We start from the raw sequence: 21,152 nt of genomic DNA, 5'->3' as shown, positions 1-21,152 counted from the left end.
TGAATTAGCTTAGCTATAAGATGCAAAGTCTGTGATAAATAGAACTTACCGAATGACCAAGAGTTAATCTTAACAATCACTAAGAAATATTTGTTAGGGAAGAAGTTTTGTGTTTTCTTTACAAGTATTTGAAAGGCACTGTTCAATGTTATAAATATTGTACTATTATCAGTACAATTAAAGTCTGCAAATTGACAATAATTAAATATTGATTAAACAAACTGCTACTACATAAATATGCTAGCCATTTTAGCTTTCCAAAATTAAGTATTTATTTAAATTGGTAATACACAGCACATTATAAAAATGATTAAAACAGTAAGAAAGCACATTGAATAGAAAATAATTCTCCCCAAATACCAATGCCTTAGTTTTCCTACACCGGTTGCCAGTTTTTATATACTTCTACTGAATTTCCATTTCTACTCATGTTTATTTCTTCACTCTGTTCTGATCCCCTGATCTGTCAATCTATATACTGGGATGATATATATACATTAAAAACTATATATCTGAAAATTCCCAGAAGAGTGCAAATGTCTATTCACTTTATCAAAGCAAACAGTACTAACCCCTCATTTTCACAAAACATCTATTGCTTACTGTTTTGAATAATAACATTAAGAGTTCCCAAACTAGAAATCAGAGTATATGATCTGAAATCAGATTTAGAAAATATTTTAAGATGAAAAGTCACTAGGTGCAGAAATGAAAACTGTCAACATTACTCAAACTATCAAACAGTATATAGGAATATAGGGAAACAAGTGACTTTTTCTCATATAATTGTATAAACAATGCAAAATGTACATACATGGTAAAACATTAAAAATACTTCTTAGCTTTTTAACCAGTATTCTACAACATTTCCTTACCCTCACAAGTCCCCCCAAAACACTATATCTCTGGTCAGTAGAGATGAATCCTAAAATTATGCTAAATGAATATAAATCAGTAGGTATTTTTAAAATCAAAGTATGGACAATTTATAGTAATAGAATGCATTAATATCAATTCAAATATTTAAAATTCTCTCATATGTAGAAGAAAACTGGCCCTTCAAAATGGAAAAGAATTTCATCAATGGGTTTTAAAATAACAATGAAATAAAGAGCAGAACAGACAAGACTACTGTTGGCCTCTGGCTTCTTTCAATATAGAAGTATTATAAAGGGAAGAGTAAGGCAGCACTGATATAATAAAGAAACTTCCACTTTAATAAATCATTTTTTTCAGGAAAAGGAGAAGTCTGCAAAATCTGTGAAAGTGATTTATCTTCAGGTGAATAAAATGAACAGCAATTGATCTCGCACCTAGGGAGTGATTCTTCTTCCACCAGTTACAAATATATCTCTGTTAAATATCACTAGAATGGGTCAGGTGGTCTCATGTTTTGAATAATTTATTTGTTCATTTAAGATTTAGGATGTATTCTGGAGTTTTACACCGAATGCCACTGTTTCAGCTAGGTGATTAACTTGCCTATTATTTGGTCTTTCTGTACATGTGTAAAATGAATGCAGCCTCGTATAGGCACTGAGCAAAGATTTGAAGAGGAGTATCAAAGGTAAGAACTCCATGAGAAAATGATGTTTAAGCTTGAGACACATTAAATGGGTACAAACTTGTCAAATGAAGGAAAATAATTTTATAGGCAGAGGAGATTTTATGTTTATGCCAATGAGATAGGTGACCACCAAAAGTTTCAGTTCATAGCACAGAATTCTGAAGAAATCATAAGGGCCCCTCTAGTTTTGTCTATAAAGTAGATCATTTTGAAAACAAAACTATTTTATTTACATTCGCAATCCTGAAATTTTGTGAAGAAGGTAAAAAATAAACAAAGGAGAAATAGCTCACAAAACTTATTTTCATGCAATTAGTTCTGCAGTCTTTTAAGCCCTTGCTTTGTATTGAAAAAATGAAAAGATACACATCAGGAGATTATTCTGTCATAGAGATAGAATTAGCTTAGATATAAGATGCAAATTATATGAATAAATGGGACTTACTCAATGACTACATACTAATTTTAGATTCATAACAAATTATAAAAATAGTAAGAAGGCTCCCATGTTACCTTCTCCCAGCCTGCTGTAATTATAACATATTACATAACCACGGTCCATTTTCAAATCCAGGAACCTGACATTGGTATAGTAGCAAATTACTAAATCCATCCAGATTTCACTAGATTTTATATGCATTCTTGCTTGGGTAAGTGTATTTACAGTCTATGAAATCTCATCAGCTGTATAGATTTGTGAAACCACCACCACCACAATCAATATAGAACTGTTCCATTACCACCAAGAAGACTCCTTGTGCAACAACTTTATATTCACACTATCTTCCTTTCCCCTTCATTCCTACCTTCTGGCAACCATGGTTCTGTTTGCTAAAACTAGATATATGTTTTAAATTTTAAGAACATTGTATCTTGAAACCATGCAAAATGCAACCTTTCAGATCTTTTTATTTTTAAACCCAGTGTGATGCCCTTAATACCCATGCAAATTGTTGTCTGTATCACTGTTACTCCTTTTTAAAGCTTAGCAGTATTCTGTTGTATAGAGACATCACAGTTTGTTTATCCATTCACCTGTTGAAGGTTATTTGGATTGTTTCTAATTTGGAGGAATTACAAGTAAAGCTGCTATAAATATTTGTGTATCAAGTTTTTTGTGTGAACATAAGTTTTCATTTCTCTATGATAAGTACTCAAGAATTCTGAGTCATATGGAATGTATGTTGAATTTTATAAGAAATGCCAAACTGTTCCTCAGAGTGGCTACGTTATTCTATATTCCCATCAGCAGTGTTTGAGAGATTCAGTCATTCCACATTCTCACCAGCACATGTTATTGTGAGCATTTTTTAATTTTTAGCTATTCAAATATATATGCAAGGATTTCGTGTACTTTCAATTTTTTACTTTTCTGATGTCTAAAGATGTTGAAAACATTTTACATGCTTATCTGCCATCTTAGATATCCTTATCATTTAACATTTAAAATATATGATCTGGGGTGCCTGGGTGGCTCAGTGGGTTAAAGCCTCTGCCTTTGGCTCAGGGCATGATCTCAGGGTCCTGGGATTGAGCCCCACATCGGGCTCTCTGCTCAGCAGGGAGCCTGCTTCCTCCTCTCTCTCTGCCTGCTTCTCTGCCTACTTGTCATCTCTGTCTGTCAAATATATAAAATGTGTGTGTGTGTGTGTGTGTGTGTGTGTGTGTGTGTATGATCTGAAGAGGGGAAAATAAAATAGTATCTCCCAATGTTCAGTTAGGAAGCTCTCCCAGGTAATCAAATAGTATGATAACAGGGATTAATATACATAAAGTTAATGAAGCTCTGTGAATACAAAGTAGAGACAAGCATAAGTATAGAAAATTTAATCTAATTTATCTAGAAAATATCATTACAAGGACGATATGATTATACTTATTTGTCATAATAATCCAGGAAGGGCACTTAAAAGTCAGAAGGGTATGACTTTAATGCTGTCAGTGCCCTTCCCCTATCTTTTGGACCTACCCATTTTCCCTTGCTCCCGTTACTTCTAACAGCCAGTATCTTCCTGTTTATGCCTAAGAGCTTTTCTCCTGAACTGGTGAAAGCTGCTATGACCACCTGAACACTAGACAGATGAACAATTCTCCAATTGCAGTCCACAACCATTAACAGGAAATATATTCACACTTCTATTGGTTCATTTTGAAAAGCAATTTTGACACTGATTTTTCTCAGAATTTCCCTAAAGCTAAAGCTCCAGCAACCTATCATGGTATCTGGCTTAATTACTTGTTATTAGTTGTATTGTCTTCCCTGAATCACCTCCCTGCCACCCCTGCCAGTGTTACCTATATCTCTCATATAGACAGACCATTTGTTCTAAACTCTGTGTCCAAGGTTATGTAGCTGGAAAAACCTATAAATATCAAACCACTCACCACAACAAAATAAGTCTCCTTTAAAAAATAAATATTAGGGGCGCCTGGGTGGTTCAGTGGGTTAAAGTCTCTGCCTTCAGCTCAGGTCATGATCCCAGGGTCCTGGGATCATGCCCTCCATCAGGCTCTCTGCTCAGTGGGGAGCCTGCTTCCCACCCCCTGCTTGTCTCTCAGCCTACTTGTGATCTCTGTCTGTCAAATAATAAATAAAATTAAAAAAAAATACAAATAAATATTAAAACAGAAAGTGAAAAAAAAGTGATAAGATATATAAGCTTTCCTTTCATTATCTATTTACTTTTCCTTATTAGTTAGTCCTATTATTTCAGAATCCCCTTCAACTAAGTTAACAGCACTTTCCTCTCCATACTGAAAAAACATTTTCTAAGATGTATATTATATCAAAATCCAACAAGTGAAAATTTATATAACTATAAATAAAAGACATTTTCAACCTGTAAAATGTAATAACTTCAACTTCCATACTCATTTTAACATGATGATAGAAACAAAAAAACAAAAAAATCACAAATACATCAAGGGTTACTATGAAACTGCAGTAATCAGTACAGCATGGTATTGGAGAAAGAATAAACACAGAGTTCGACAGAACAGACTTCAGGGCAACAGAAATACAACCATATAATTCATTTTTGGGAAAAGCACAAAGGCAATTAAAACAATTTTTAAGGGGCGCCTGGGTGGCTCAGTGGGTTGGGTCTCTGCCTTCGGCCTGGGTCAGGATCTCAGGGTCCTGGGATGGAGCCCCGCGTGGGGCTCTCTGCTCGGCGGGGAGCCTGCTTCCCCCTCTCTCTGCCTGACTCTCTGCCTACTTGTGATCTCTCTCTCTCTCTCTCAAATAAATAAACAAAATCTTCAAAAAAAACCACATTTTTAAAAAAACTTCAGGAAAGGGTATGGACTAGAACAACAGGATATCCATATGCCAAAGAAGGAGACAAAGAGGAACCTTGTTTCATATCTTATCTTACACAAATATTAACTCAAAATGGATCAGAGACTTAAATATAAAAGGTAAAACAATAAAATTTTTATTAGAAAATATAGGATACAATCTTTCTGACCTTACATTAGGCAAACTATCACATAAAAGCATAATCAATAAAAAACCAAACTGATAAACTGGTAAGAATTTTTACTCATTGAAAGACACTATTCAGAAAATGAAAAGATAAGAACAGATGGGAGAAAATATTTGCAAATTACATATCTGATGAAAGACATGTATTCAGAATATATAAAGAACTCTCAAAATTCAGTAATAAAGAAAATAAATAACATGAGGTTAACATAAAAACTTACACACAAATGTTTATAGCAGCTTTATTCATAATCACCAAAAATAAAAACATTTCCAATATTCCTCTACCGGGGATGAATATAGAAACTGCAGCACATCTATACGACGGAATACTAGTCAGCTGTAAAAGAAATAAATTACTGATAAACAACAAAATGGATGACTCTCAGATGCACTTATGCCGACTGAAGGAAGCCAGATTCAAAAGCTATACACTGTATGATTCCATTCATCTATGTCAAGAACTCCAATGAGCTGGAGAGAGAGCTGAACTGCTGGATTACGTTATTACTGAGTCCATTTAGACAAGACTAAATGTATCACTTACTATGATGCAGTAAGAGGCTAAATCAGAGGAAGTGCGAGCTCTCCACTTCCATCTTCCCTCAAGGGCCAGCATACTGGCCAAGGATTAGGTATATCAGCATAGATGTGGGGATTGTTTCTTTGTCCAGAGAGACCCTGGTAAAAGGCTCTTGCAGCTTTATGATCCTGAGTCCCAGGGAAGGTAGAGGGGAAAGAGCTAGGAGTAGAAGAGTCCTGAGTACTAAGTTACAGCAGAGAAAGGGGTCTTCAAAGTCACCCTCACTTCCTCAGGAAGAAGCTGGTGACAGAGGCATCTGAGACAGGCCACTCTAAAAGGCCCAGATAAAGAGGCCCCCAAATGAAGATGCAGGGCTAGGAATGCAGATATGTGGAAGAACACAGCTGGCTAGTGGGGGATGAGTCCTTGACTAAAACCGCCTTCAGAAACTGCAATGAGCTGGCTTTGCGCATGGTTTTCCCACTAAAACCGGCTACGTAAAACCTTTGTAAATGCCTCTAATTGGGCCTGAAAAATTACATGAAAGTTTTTGGCCAAGAGCTGGGTTCCTCTACATGAAACTGAAAAGGGGAGAACCATAGGGATGGAAAAATATGAGATATGGGATTTGATTTTACCCTGTTTAAAGGGTTAACAAAAAAGTCGGTTACTAAATTCATAGATGAAGCAGAAGGCATAAGACTCACTCCTGGGTCAAACACAAAAGACTTTATTATTCATGGCAAAGTATAAGAATACAAGCATATTTGTACCAATTTACCCTTTCCCCCACATCCTATGGAGGTGAGATAATATGGTTCAAATACATGCTATGTATGCAGTGGGTTTGCACCCGCGGGTGAGGAACATCAAGCCTGGGGATCCACCAATTTTATAGCAAGCAGTAATGAAGTCAGTTACCTCATATCTTAAGTCCACCAGCTGTATAAACAATGCTCAGGAATCTCCAAGGAAAAGAACAGTTAGAGCCTTAGTCTTGGCACACCAACCAAGGAGCACTATCTCTACCAAGAAAAACATAGCGGTTGCCAGGAGCTGAGGTGGGGGAGGGGTTGACAACAAAAGGGCATGGGGAAATTCTATGGGGATGGAACTATTCCATATCTTATTTCTGGTGGTGGTTACGTGATTGTGTGCACGTGTCATAATGTTATCGAACTGTGCACTAAAAAGGTCAATTTAACTGTATATAAATTATACCTAAAAATTTTTTAATGGAAAAAAAATACTGGAAAAAAGGTAAATCTTAAAAAGAGAAAAGAAAAGATACTTAGGACTTCAGGTTAACATCCTCATGCAGCCCCTTCTATATGTCTACTTTCAACTGCCAACTGCTTAATGTTTCCAACATTCATTTAAAGTTAATTGATGATACTTTTAGATATATTTAAACCACTTATTCAAAGTTATTGAATCTGGACTCAGTTTCTAAATCTCTTGTTTTTACAATTCTTGAGAAAGATATAGCTTAAATTTGCAAAACAAAATAAATAAAATAGTAATATAGTTTACTATTGCTTTTCAACTTTCTAAATTAAGACATCCAAAATACAATAACATTTGGCAAGCTTCCCTTCACCCTCCCTATCACCAATATTAACTGACAAACAGAATAAATTTTAAAATCATTAAATTGCCATTGTTCATGTTTCTCCTATTGACCGGTGATCTAAACATTCATTTTAGTTAAGAACGTTTTTAATAGAATGTAACATCTGTTTTATGTTACATGAGAGACAGCAAAATTCTTCCTCTCTGACTGGATTATTGATGTTCATGCCTTCTATGGAGTTATTCTCTTCATTCAGCAGCCCCACACTAGCTCTCTAAAGTGCAACATACCCCCTGATGTAATACATTTTCCTGCTAACTGCACAATACTGTGGATATCATAACTTTAATGTGACATGCTGGTATTTCTTTTTTAAACCACAAATGCATTTCTTATTCTCAATCACAAATTTAAATTTCCTGTATATTCCCAGCCCACCAGGCATTTTTGTTTTAAAACAGCTGAATAAAAATAGATGATTTCTATTTTTTGATTTGTCATCTCCTTTTTTATAGGCCTCTCCAACTCTTAGAACGGAAAAGTGGAAAGATATTTGTTCTTATGCTTTTACTATTAAATCCACTCAAGCTTCAGAAAAATTTTAAACTAGTCCATGACATGTAAAATTATTTAAAATAATGTTTGCAATTAAATTCATAACAAATACTTTTCAGAGAGGCACTGTTGCAGTGTTCAACTCCAAAATTATTTTAACATGAATGTTTTTGTTTTCATTTTTAAAAATTCTCAAAATTTGTTTTATATTCCTCGTTTTGTTTCTGAAATTTACACCAAGATTTATCTGAGGCCATCTTACATTTCATGGATTAAAATGAAGGTAAAGTGATAGACCACATGAAGTTATTACTGTATTTATATTACCATTAGCTTTTCTTGTTTTGCAATATTTTGTTCATTATGAATAGATTCTGACAAAATTGAGACAAACCACATCACTACTGATGATTCTCAATTAGTTCTTCAGTTCATTTCCCCTGCCTAACTCTAAGAAAACTACATATGGTTTTAACCACTGGTATTTTTTACTTTCTGCCAATACACAAATCATGCTTTTTTTGTGTTGAAAACATTCCCATGAATAATTATAATAGTCTCCAAAGAGACCAGATGGTAATAAACTCTAGAGCAGATCTGGAAGCTAACCATAAATTTACCTTTTCAAAGTCTCCCCACCATAATACAGTTCTTTGTGCTATGTCATTTAAAAAAATACTGGTGATAGGAACAATATGAGTATGCTTTGTACTTAAATAAAAAGATATACAATCATGTTAGGGTCTTTCGTAACTATACACCCCTCATCTTATACTGTTATCAGAAATTTTTAAGAGAGCATCAACTTGATAGAGTTATGACATTACTAAATGCATTATAGTGATATTACATTAGCAAAATTACTATTAAAGCAAAACACAAGAAACATGATCCAGTTAATGGTAATAAATGATTTGAAGTTAAAGAAACAGAAATATATATATATAAGCTAAAGTTAATATAAAATTGCCATTGATACTTATTTTGTTATTCTTCTGGGAAACATAATTAAATCATTCTGGCCATGCTTTCAATTTAAGTAAAATGTCTTATATAATCACTTATCACTCCAATTATTTAAGAGTACAACATTTGTGAGAAATAAAAATCACCGGTGTTTTGCAAAGAAAGAAGTATGATTCAAAATTTTTAAAACACACCATGGTATATAGATTCAAATTTTACGCACTTCCCTGTATCTGTAAAAACTAAAAGTTAGCCAAGAGCCAAAAGTTACTTGTTTTGTTACTTTTTGATTTAAGGTACAACATGAATGCACAGTATTTCCAAATTCATTGCAATATATAATCTGTAATGTTTCTGTTATTATTCTTATAGCTCAAAATAACCAAGATAAAAAATTACACAAAGAAAACAAACAAGCAAAAAAACAAGAGACAAGAGAAAGTTTAAACAGGAAACACAAATTGGGGGGAGCAGAGATAATAGACAACACAGATAAACATAATAATATGCAGGAGCAGCTGGCTGGCTCAGTCAGTGGAGCATGTACCTCTTAAACTGGGGGTCATGAGTTTGAGCCCCACATTAGGTATAGAGATTATGTAGATAAATAAATGCTAATAATAATAATAATAATAATATCTGTCCAAAAGTATTTTATCTTTTGTTTGCTACTGTAATGAGTTTTATAGTTTGTATATATAGTCTACTAATTTTAGTGCCTTGATACTGTATTTTAAATCTAGCTAATGTATTGAGTTTCTGTTTATAACTTGACTTTATTCCACTGGGGTTTCCACCATATAATCAACAATGATAGTGCTAAATCTATTTTCCCATTTTATCTATAAAATATAATGCTGGCATTGGAATTGAGAGAAATATAATCTATCATGTTAAAGAATCATGTATCTATCATCATCAATAGATGCTGCATTACAATCTCCAGAAAAGATGCCATTATTCTTTTTTTTATTGGTATGTAACCAAAATAATAGATTTTATATTACTGAACCATCCTTGCATTCCCAGAATAGTCCTACTTCCCAACTTGGTCACTATTGTTAATGTGGTACTAGATTCTATTTCCAAATATTTTGAGATTTTTACAATAGTCACAAAGAGAATTAATCTATATTTTCCCTGAGTTTTATGCTCACTTTTGTTTCTTTCTGCTATCCATGCTGTGTTACAGAATTGATGTGAGACCAGCTTGAAAAAAAAAAGACCCTGAAAGCTTTATTTTCTCCTATGCTACCAAATTATTTAGAAATTTCTCAGAAATATCTGTTCCACGTAGGTTTGGTGTATTTTCCTAATGAAGTCAACTAGAACTATTACTCTTGTGGAGAGAAGGTTCTTTGATAACCTCCTCTATTTCTTGTATGGGCATTATTCCATTCAAAGTTTTCATCTCTTTCTTGAGTGAATTTTGGCAATTTATTTCTCTTGGAAAATAGTCCACTCCATCCAAGTACTGCATTTCATCCACGAAATGTAAACGTAAACTTTCAATGGGATATTATTTTTCACACATCATATTGATAAAGACGATTCTGAGTAATATTCTGAATTAGTAAGGCTGTATTAAAACAAGCGCATTCAGGGCACCTGGGCAGCTCAGGTGGTTATGCATCCGACTCCTGATTTCCACTCAGGTCATGATCTCAGGGTCCAAGGATGGAGCCAGCAACCCCTCCACCACTGCCCCCACTCCACTCCCTGCTAAGCAGGGAGTCTACCTACCTCTCTCTCTCTCTCTCTCCTTCCCCCCCACCCCCGCTTGAGCTTGTGCTCAGATGCACTCTCTTGCTCTCTCTTAATTAAATAAATAAATCTTTTTAAAAATGTTCACTTAGTCCTGGTAGAAATAAAAATTGAGGGCGCCTGGGTGGCTCAGTGGGTTAAGCCACTGCCTTCAGCTCAGGTCATGATCTCGGGGTCCTGGGATCGAGTCCCGCATCGGGCTCTCTGCTCAGCAGGGAGCCTGCTTCCCTCTCTCTCTCTCTGCCTGCCTCTCCATCTACTTGTGATCTTTCTCTGTCAAATAAATAAATAAATAATCTTTAAAAAAATTGATAAAATTTTTGCATGGAAAAAGCTGGCAACCTCTAAAAATGTACCACATCAATGCTGTTTGAGTCAGCAATTCTATTTCTAAGAATAAATGATAAAGATATACTTACACAAGTAGAAAATGTTACCTATATTAAGATATTCACTGAAGCGTCTTTGTGAGCCACCTAAATATCCAAACACAGGGGATTCATTAGATAAATGAAAATGCTGTCACAGAATGGGCCATTATGGCCATTAAAAAGAATCAGCCAGGTCTATTTTGTACGGTATGGACCAATCTCCAACACATGGCCAAAAAAAAAAAAAAAAAAAAAAAATCCAAGATATGAAACTATGTATATAGTATAATGTATGCAGATAACATACATTAATAGATATGCACATAGATATAAAGGAATAGAGTATTTTTGGAAGCATGTACAAAAAACTTGTTATAGGAATCACACATAATGACTTCCACTGAGCAAGTAGAGTATGGCCAAAGAAAAAAAAACACTGTACTCTTCAGTATACGCTCTTATGACCATTTAAAATTTTGTATTTTGTGTATATCAGTTACCTGTGGATGCCAAACATGGTGGAAATACAATCTTACATAGTTTTTATGGTTCAGGATTTTGAGAGTGGCTTAGCAGAACAGTTCTGGCTCGGTATATCTAATAGGCTCCAGTGAATAAGTTGGCCAGAGTTCCAATCATCTGAGGATTTGAATAGGGCTGGCTCTTTCATGTGGCTAGCATTTGGTGCTGGTTGGTGGTGGGAAAGATTTAGTTCCGCCCTATATGGGCCTTTCCATAGGCAGATTGAGTATCCTCATGACATGGTGGTTGACTTGATGGGCATTCCAAAAGAAAATAATGTGGAAATAACAATGCCTTTCATAATCTAACCTCATCAATAGCACACAGTCATTGTCACACTTTTTGTTAGAAGCAAGTCACTAAATCTGGCTCGTAATCAAGAGCAGGGTAACTAGGCTCCACCTTCTAAATGAAGGAAGTCAAAGAATGTGTGAACATACTTTTAAATAACCAAAGTATATGTATCACATTTTAGAAAATAAAAATAGAAAAATTTCATGAAATTAAAGCAAAATATTCACTTAATTTTGTTAAAGACAAGCTTTTACCATTAATCAAAAAAATGATGGAGAGGACTTGGAGATTTAACTTTATGAAATGATAACACTATTTCAATCCAAGATGAACATATGTTGACATCGAAAATTCAACCCATAATACGTGCCTCTGAGAAGTCACAGTAGGCAGAGCAGCAATTTAATAAATATGTTACTAAAAACAGAAGTCTTTGGGAATATGAATACAGGACTCTTTCAAAACTGGCTTTGTCCAGGGATGCCTGGGTGGCTCAGTCGGTTAAGCGGCTGACTTCAGCTCAGGTCATGATCCCAGGATCCTGGGATGGAGTCCAACATAGAGCTCCATGCTCTGCAGGGAGCCTACTTCTCCCTCTGCCTCTGTCAGCCACTCTGCCTGCCTGTACTCTATCTCTCTGAAAAATAAATAAACAAAATCTTAAAAAAAAAACAACAACTGGTTTTGTCCAGTACAATTTATCTATGTGCCCCACTACTTCATATAAATATTTTGTGAAAATACAGAAGAATTAAATCACATAATCTTTGCTGAAGATGTGGACATAGACATCTAGTAACATCTGTCATAACAAAGTTTTTATGAGCCAGCACTTTACCTACTATTCATACCTTTATTTTACACTTTACTCACATCCCCCCCCCCGGCAAATGTATAGTGTACATTTTACATTGTACAAATGAGCAAAGTGAAGCACAGCAAGGCTATGTAAATTTGCCCAAGGTCACATGCAGCAAGTAAGAAGTTCTGTTATATATTTTAATTGTAAGTTTCCCAGAAATAAGTAAGCACCCGAGTCAAGAAAGATATTGTACTAAATCCATTTTCTTTTATTTGGAATACTATTTTTACATTTACATTATTTTCCTTAAGATTGTGTTTTGGTGGCTCTCTAAAACTACATGAACAAATAAAATAAATTTACTTGAAAAAACAAAGCAAAATGTTTTCTCCCCCAAATATAAAATTGTAGAACTACATAAACACACACACTGACTCACATAGAAAACAAAACAAAAAAGGGTTTTTTTTTCTGATGTGCCCATTTTTTCCCTACATTTTTACTTTTCAATTTCCTAACATATTATTAAGTTTAACAATTAAAACCAATTTAAAAAATTTAAGGTTTCCTACATATATGCAGGTATAAGGATAAACTGTAAATCTGTCAAAACTTCTGAGATGCCAGGTTTAATTACCTGTAAAGGAACCCAACAGCCAAGCTTGCTTGTATACCTACCAGATAATCTCTCCAAAAACATAAGCCCTGTCAAATCTGAAGCTTTATACATGTCCCAAGTTGTGTATATTACTTGAAGCCAATATGGCTACAAAATTAAGATTCATCTCTGAGGGACATAAAAGATATGATTAAGAATCCACAGTTGCTGCTTTAAAAATTGCAACACTAACTACAGTATAGTGACTATGATCTCTCACATTTAGTAGAATTCTCCTCAGGGTAGGATTAAATCTTTAAGTTTTGGGAAGGGAAAATGACCCACTTTAAATAATTTAAAGAAGTGCTCTACATATTTAAAGTTTAAAATTTTTCATCATTTAAGGCACATGGCACATTTATATAAATGCTTCATAGAGATATTACTTCTCAGTTCCCCAACATTTCTAAATAGCTCCACATTTTAAATATTAGTTTCCTATACTGTATTAATCTACCTGAGGAACATTTCCTTTGATTTTTAAAATAGAATACGTGAGAACTATTATATAAAGCACAAAACCCTGGTGGCCAATAAACATGAATAATTGCTATTTTTAACAGAACTTAAAAGTAATTTGATCTTTTTAATAAAACATATTATTGTAATTCTTTATATCTACATAAATGGTATGCCATCTTCATAAAGGACTGAACTGGTATTGCTTTTATAAAACCAAAACTTTCTTTAATTTTATTAGATCTCTAATTTTTAAAATTATCAGTATTTTCACAGTTTTCTATTATACATTGTTAAATCACTTTTAAATACACAAATAATAAATGGCAAAGATTTTTTTTTAATGGCAAAGTTTTTAAGCTTACCTACAGATAATCTACAACCAACCTTTACTCCTACCAAGACCACAGTTTCTCAGTGGATAGCTAACATCTACCCAACCAACCAATTTTCTTTTTCTTTTTTTCAAGTCTGCTGCATAGCTGCTATTTTCATGTAGAGACTTCTGGGAAAGAAGAAAATTCCGTTTCATGATGGAATGAACAGCAATTACTACCAGGTAAAACCTATGAAAATGAGGCCAAGGATTCTATCACTATATACTGAATTGTAAATGCTTTACATGGGAGGGATTCAAACAGGAGAGTAGAAAGTGATAGGGTTACTTGGGCCAATTCTTCACTCTACCTTACAACATCTTGTATATACACACACAGATTTGTCTTTAGGTCCAAACATATTCAGAGTTTAATTTAAAACCAGAGAAGAGGTACCTCAGCTTACTTTATACCTTTGTAATTATTTCAAATTCCATTAACAGAAGATCAGAACTTTTGTTTCTTAATAATATAAATTTTAAACAGGTACATATTTAAATAAGTTTAAAAATCAGTGTGAATACATTCTCTTGAAAATGCCAACGATGGAATGAGACTTTAGACTACTAAAGGAGTAAAATTAGAAAATAGGAAGTCTGAACTTCATTCAGGATTCTGAATGCAAGGCAACAGGCCTTGTTCTTTCAGTATGCAGAGGAAAGTGCTATTAACTTAGTTGAAGGGAATTCTGAATAGGACGAACTAATAAGAAAAAGTAAATAGACAGTAAAAGGAAAGCTTATACATCTTATCATCATGACCTTTTGCATGTGCCTGTCAAGATTTCCCAGCATCATTTATTCAGAGTGTCCTTTCCTCACTGACTTCTGTATTGTGAATTAATTGACCATATATGCATGAGTTTGTTTCTGGGCTCTCATCCTGTTTCATTTATCTATGTGTCTGTTTTTATGCCAGCATCATACTGTTTTGATTACTATAGCTCTGTAATATCAGTTTGAAATCAGGGGTGTGATGACTCCCAACTACATTTTTTGGGTACTTATTGTCTTTGTGGCTCCAAACAAATAACTGAATCATTTGTCTATTTCTGTAAGAAAATGCCATTGAGATTTTGATAGGAATTGCATTTAATCTCAGATCCCTTTGGGTAATTTGGACATTTTAACAATATTCATTTTTCCAATCCATGATCAGAGAGTATCTTTCCATTTATTTGTGTCTTCTTAAATCTTGCATTAATGTCTTATAGTTTTCAGTGTACAGGCCTTTCATGTTCTTGGCTAAATTTATTCCTAGGTATTGTATTCTTTTAGATGTAACTCTAAATGAGATGGCTTTCTTAATATCTCTTGATAGTTCACTACTAGTGTATAAAAATGTAACAAATTTTTATATATTGATTTTGTATTCTACAAACATCTTAAATACCAACTTATAAAAGGGTATAAAAAAGTATTCATTTACTTTTACCATATCTACTAATTAGGTAATAAATCATCATTATATTGCATTTTATGTATGAGTCTAACAAGTCAGAAATGAAAACATAACAGTATATATAACACACATTTTTGGAGTATCATTGAAATGATTGCTTTTATATAAAGCAAATAAGATTTTACAACCCCATGATATAACAGACCAAAAATCAAATCCAAAGTAAAATAATGATAGGACAACAACACAGCTAAGGCTTTTAGATCATCTACTACGTGCCAGTCACTATTCTAAGTAATCTATGTGTATTATTACATTTAATTTTCTTAAACTATAAAGTTGGTATTGTTATAAGTTATCATCCCATTTTACTTGTGAAGAAACTATTAGTCAAAGAGCGTAAGGTCACTCTGTATGTAAGCAGAAGAACCAGGACTGGAATCCATGCCTTTGCCGCTAAAGACTATACTCTTTACTGCTTTGTTTATACTGCCTGTCAAAATGTATAAACGCATGGTATTCAAAGAAAAGAAAATTAGTAAATACATTAAAGGAAATACTTATGTTTGTATAAAAAGCTACGTTTGGGCCTGTCAAAAAATTAAATAAAATTAATACAAATCATACAATCAAGCAGTAAAGAGAAATACAGCCTTTCCACATAGGGTTATGTCTACTAATTGATTAAATCACTCAAAAAAATGTTCATTGAATGTCTTTGAAGCGACAGATTGCCACTAAGAATAAACAACACAAAACAAAACTGACAAAGTGCCTGCCGTCATAATACCTATATTTTAGTAAACACAGAGGTTATTTTAAAAGGGGGGGGGAAGTATTTAAATTATGTATTTTAACGATAGGATAAAAAGGGAAATAAATTATGTAATGAACTCCACACCTTTTCTTAATATAAGTTGTAAAACTACCAGGATTAGAGTAATTCTTCCCTAACATGGAACATATACCTTTAAAAGCTAATACTAAAATTCTCCAGAGTTTTTGAATTCTTTTTTGTTTTTAAAGACTTTTATTTATTTGACAAAATGAGAGTACAAGCAGGGGGAGGAACAGGCAGAGGGAGAAGCAGGCTTCCCTGCTGAGCAGGAAGCCCAACACAGGGCTTGATCCCAGGACCCAGGGATCATGACCTGAGCTGAAGGCAGATGCTTAACTGACTGAGCCACCCAGGTGCCCCAAGTTTTTGAATTCCTGATTCTGCAATAGCATATGAAAAAGAGTTAAACAAAAGAAAGGAAGAGAAAACAGTTTTCAGGGAACATAAGTAACAGAAACTCAAAGCAAGATATGAGCTAAAAAAGTAATAGAATCGGTAAAGGAATGCTGTATCTGAGCATAAAATAACTAGATCTCTTCTATACCAGCAATATCACCTGGAAAGCATAATAAAAAAGAGATATTATTTTAAAGTTGTAGGAATAACAAGAATAAGAATGTTAACACACTACACAATACTCAACAACATATATGAAAGTGTGAGGATCTTTTTTTAAAAATTATAAAAAACTCTATTAGGTAATTAAAAAAAAACACATATTTGACTCAGTAGAGATGTTCTAATGTCATTCTACTGATCAAAACACAACATAAAAATGTATATTATACCTAAATTAATCTATGATGGTACAAAATTCCCATCAAACCTCAGGAGGTTTTTTGTTTGTTTGTTTTTAAATACATAGATAAAATAATTCTAAAGATCATTCTAAGGAAAGACCAAAGAATAGAAAATAAAATTTTGTGGGAAGAATAATGTGCAACTACATGGACTAAATATTTTAGCAATAATTTAAAACTTACTGAATTAGGGGAGCCAGGGTAGCTCAGTCTGTTAAGTGTTTGACTGGTTTTTAGCTCAGGTCATGATCTCAAGACCCATGTTGGGCTCAAGCTCAGTGAAGAATCTGCTTGAGATTCTTTCCCCCTTCTTTTCCCTTCCCCTCTGCATCTTCCCGCACTTGCAAATTCTCTCTCTCCCAAATAAATAAAAATCTTAAAAAAAAAAAAGAAAGAAAGAAAGAAAGAAAGAAAAGAAAAGAAACAAAAAAAAACCCCTTTCTGAATCAGAGAGATCGGGTTTTCTAATTTTTCCCTGGGGCTGGGCAATGGGGCTGAAGATAAAGAGGAGGAAGTGACCAAGACAACTGTGTTAGAAACATGTTTCCAAATTCCTCTTTCAGTGCTAGCTTTACCCCAAGCCCTATGATCCTGGTAACCAGAGACAGTTGAAGAAATTCCCCCATGCCTTTGTGTTCCTAAAACAGTTTGCTACAAGGGACCATTTTCCCTCGTATGACTAGAAAAAACACACATAACTCCTTTGTTTGCCTTATGACAAGGCCAGACACAGACCCTCCAAATTCCCATTCTTTGCCCAAAAGTGATTACTTCAACTGGTTATACCCAATGGCCAATCTCAACAAAATACCTGCTACCTTGACTTACCAAATGTCAGTTAAAAAGCTTCTCTACTTCTTTGAGAGCCCTGAACACTGACCCATCCTCAGCCTGAACCAACATAAAACCTAACAGGCCTCCTGAGGGTAAGCTGATCTCAATGTAAAACAGTCTCTGTACTATCCCATCACTCCACCTCTACCCACCTACATCTATTAATTCCACTTCCACGTACCAGGTTCCTTCTAGCTTCACTCTTTCCTTTTGAAAGAAAAGACTTTTCTACCCAACTTTTGGGAACACTGCACATCTCATGGTGGGAGCATTTCCTTTATTGCAGTAATCTCCATCCCCCTATTACAAAGGTCCCTTTCCCCACTCTTGCAACAACTCTTGTGAATAAAACCTCCCTTTAAAGGATTTTGCATGTGGCTCTGATTCTGATTCAGATAATAAAGTTTAAGGGCAGGCATAATCTAGGATCAGCTTGACTAGAGGTACAAGTGTTCATAATCAGAGGATCAAATAAATAATACAGAAGGGAGTAGAGAGCCATTCATTTATCTGCCCATTTTATAGTAAGTACTGTGTTATGTAAATTAATCCAATGATGAATAATGGAAAAAAATGATCAATGATTTATATGCAGTTAAAAATGATGTTGACATTATTGACAGAATATCACCAACAAATGCACTCAGTTGGGTTAAGCTATATAGATATATATGCTCCAATAAGCACTTTTAGCGTGGGGAAAGCAAAAGTCAGAAAGATCATTTATCTCTGGAAATGACCAGTAAATTGAGAGGGATGAGGGAAAAAATGGCACAGTAAACAGCACTGTAGGCTGAAGAAAGTATGCATGGGAAAGTGAAGACTAACAAATATCTAACTAAAATTAAATAGAACAAACAGGTTCACAGAATTTGATAAAAGGTGATGTTTGGAGTGATTCTTGATTCATTGGCATCCAGAGGCACCAACACACTCTTATATACTTCTAGCGGCCATGGGAGAATAAGAGACTGATTAGAACAAAAAACTGTCTTCGAGACTGTGCTCTGAGCTTTCTGTGATGTTTAAGTGGCTTAAATGCAGACATGAAAACCAGGAAAATATAAGAAAATCACTGAATACATACTGTGATTAAGAGTGTGGCATGGAAGATAAACACTTATAAAACTGACTTAGATGCAGTAATTAGAGATTATCTTGTTCTTTAAAAAGCTATTTTTTAAAAGATTTTATTTATTTATTTGACAGAGAGAGAGAAAGAAAGATCACAAGTAGGCAGAGAGAGGGGGGGGGGAAGCAGGCTCCCTGCTGAGCAGAGAGCCTGATGCAGGGCTCAATTCCAGGACCCTGAGATCATGACCTGAGCCGAAAGCAGAGGCTTAACCCACTGAGCCACCCAGGCGCCCTAAAAAACTATTCTTTTACAAAGGAATTTACTACTAATTTCATTAAATGAAAACTTACAGTATTTAATATTTAACATAAAATGAAATTAAATTATATCTTTATGTAAGATGCGCAGATATGAATAGACTTATTTCTTTTCTTTTGCATTCAGTATATGTGCTGCCGAAGCGAGCACTCTTTTGCATTCAATTAACTATCGATGTATAATCCTTATTGATGCCAATCAACCAATAAATCTTCCAACAACTGTAGACAACAAAGGATTTCCAAGTCACTAACCAAAACAATCACTAACCAAGTAAAGCATTCAAGAACTCAGAAGATTAAACTTTATTTATTGAACTTTATTTATTATTAAAATTTTTTTTCTTTTCAAATTTCTATTTAAATTGTTAGTTAACACATCGTGTTATATTGGTTTCAGGAGTAGAATTTAGTGATTCATCACTCACATATCACATGTAGTGTTCAATATGACAAGTGTCCTCCTTAACATCCATCATCCATTTAGCCCATTCTTCACCCACCTCCTTCCATCACCACTCAGTTTGCTCTCTATCATTAAGAGTCCCTTAAGATTTGCTGGGTACTTGGGTGGCGCAGGTCAGGATCACAGGGTCATGAGATGGAGCCATGTGTTGGGCTCTGCACTCTGCATGGAGTCGGCTTGAGATTCTTTCCCTCCCCCATTGCCCCTCCCCCGACAGCACATGCATGTGTGCATGCGCACTCTCTCAGAAATAAATATATATTTTTTTAAAAAGTTTCTTATGGTTTGTTATCCTCTTTTTTCCCCTTCCCATATGTTCATCTGTTTTGCTTCTTAAATTCCACATGAGTCAAATCATATGGTATTTGTCTTTCTCTGACTGACTTATTTTGCTTAGTGTAAAGCACATCCACATCATCGTAAATGATAGGATTTCATTCTTTCTGATGGAAGAGTAATATTCCTTTCCATATATATACCACATCTTCTCTATCCATTCATCAGTCGATGACATTTGGGCTCTTTTCCCATAAGGACCAATTCACTAACCAGTTTTAGGCCCCACTGCCTTATTTTCTAATTTTGAAAGATTTTTTTTTTAGACAAATAGGTGTGAAGGAAGGAATATCTGGCATATTTTATTGCTTTAAATACATTCTCAACAAATTGCTGGAATTACACATTAAGTTTAATTCAATTAATGGAAAATGTCTGCCACATACATACAGCTGTAATTTATTGAGCTCTTGTTATATATAAATACTGAACTAGGTATATTGTTTATACTTTACCATTAATTCTATCAGCACACTATATTGAGTTAAATACCATCAAAGAAAAAAACTGTAAAAGAGTTTGAAATGGTCCCAAAAGACTGGAGATATTTGTGGAAGCCTATGCCTTTTTTTAGAGCATAGATTTCTAGATTTCTGATTCTATGTGGCTTAAACCTTTCATCATCTTCAAGCTATTTTGTAAGTCTATACATTACTTACAGCAATAATTCTTGTGTATAATCAGTAAATAAAATCTGACCCTACAGAGAGAATTAAAACTTGCCACCCCAACAAAAAGTCAGTTTTGTTGGGGCTCCTGGTTGGTTCAGTTGGTTAAGCGACTGCCTTCAACTCAGGTCATGATCCTGGAGTCCAGGGATCGAGTTCTGCATCTGGATCCGTGCTAGGCAAGGAGTCTGCTTCTCCCTCTGACCCTCTCCATTCTCATGCTCTCTCTCTCTCTCTCATTCTCTCACTCTCTCAAATAAATAAATAAAATATTTTTTTAAAAAGTCAGTTTTGTAATACTTGTAAATTTATTTCATCGACTACACATGTCTCTGGACTTCTGAGTTTTCTTTTAAATCAAATGTAACATCTTACCTGTTCATTCATTCATTATGAGTTAAATAAAATTGTTGACATATTCATTATCTATGAGATTCATAACTTTACTCTTTTGAAAATATTAGGCTATGAAATTATTATAATTATTCTCATTTTTCAA

General features: G+C 34.3%; 1 protein-coding gene across 2 annotated transcripts in view; it reads right to left on the bottom strand.

The window, feature by feature from the left end:
• ADK (adenosine kinase) overlaps positions 1 to 21,152 on the bottom strand; it is a 531,050-nt gene that overhangs the window by 318,864 nt on the left and 191,034 nt on the right. The window lies entirely within an intron of this gene.

Source organism: Mustela putorius, unplaced genomic scaffold, assembly GCF_011764305.1.
Source record: "Mustela putorius furo isolate JIRA1106 unplaced genomic scaffold, ASM1176430v1.1 tig00000698_pilon_pilon_pilon, whole genome shotgun sequence".
In the NCBI taxonomy this organism is placed as follows: Eukaryota; Metazoa; Chordata; class Mammalia; order Carnivora; family Mustelidae; genus Mustela; species Mustela putorius.
This window is presented reverse-complemented; position numbering and strand designations above follow the sequence as displayed.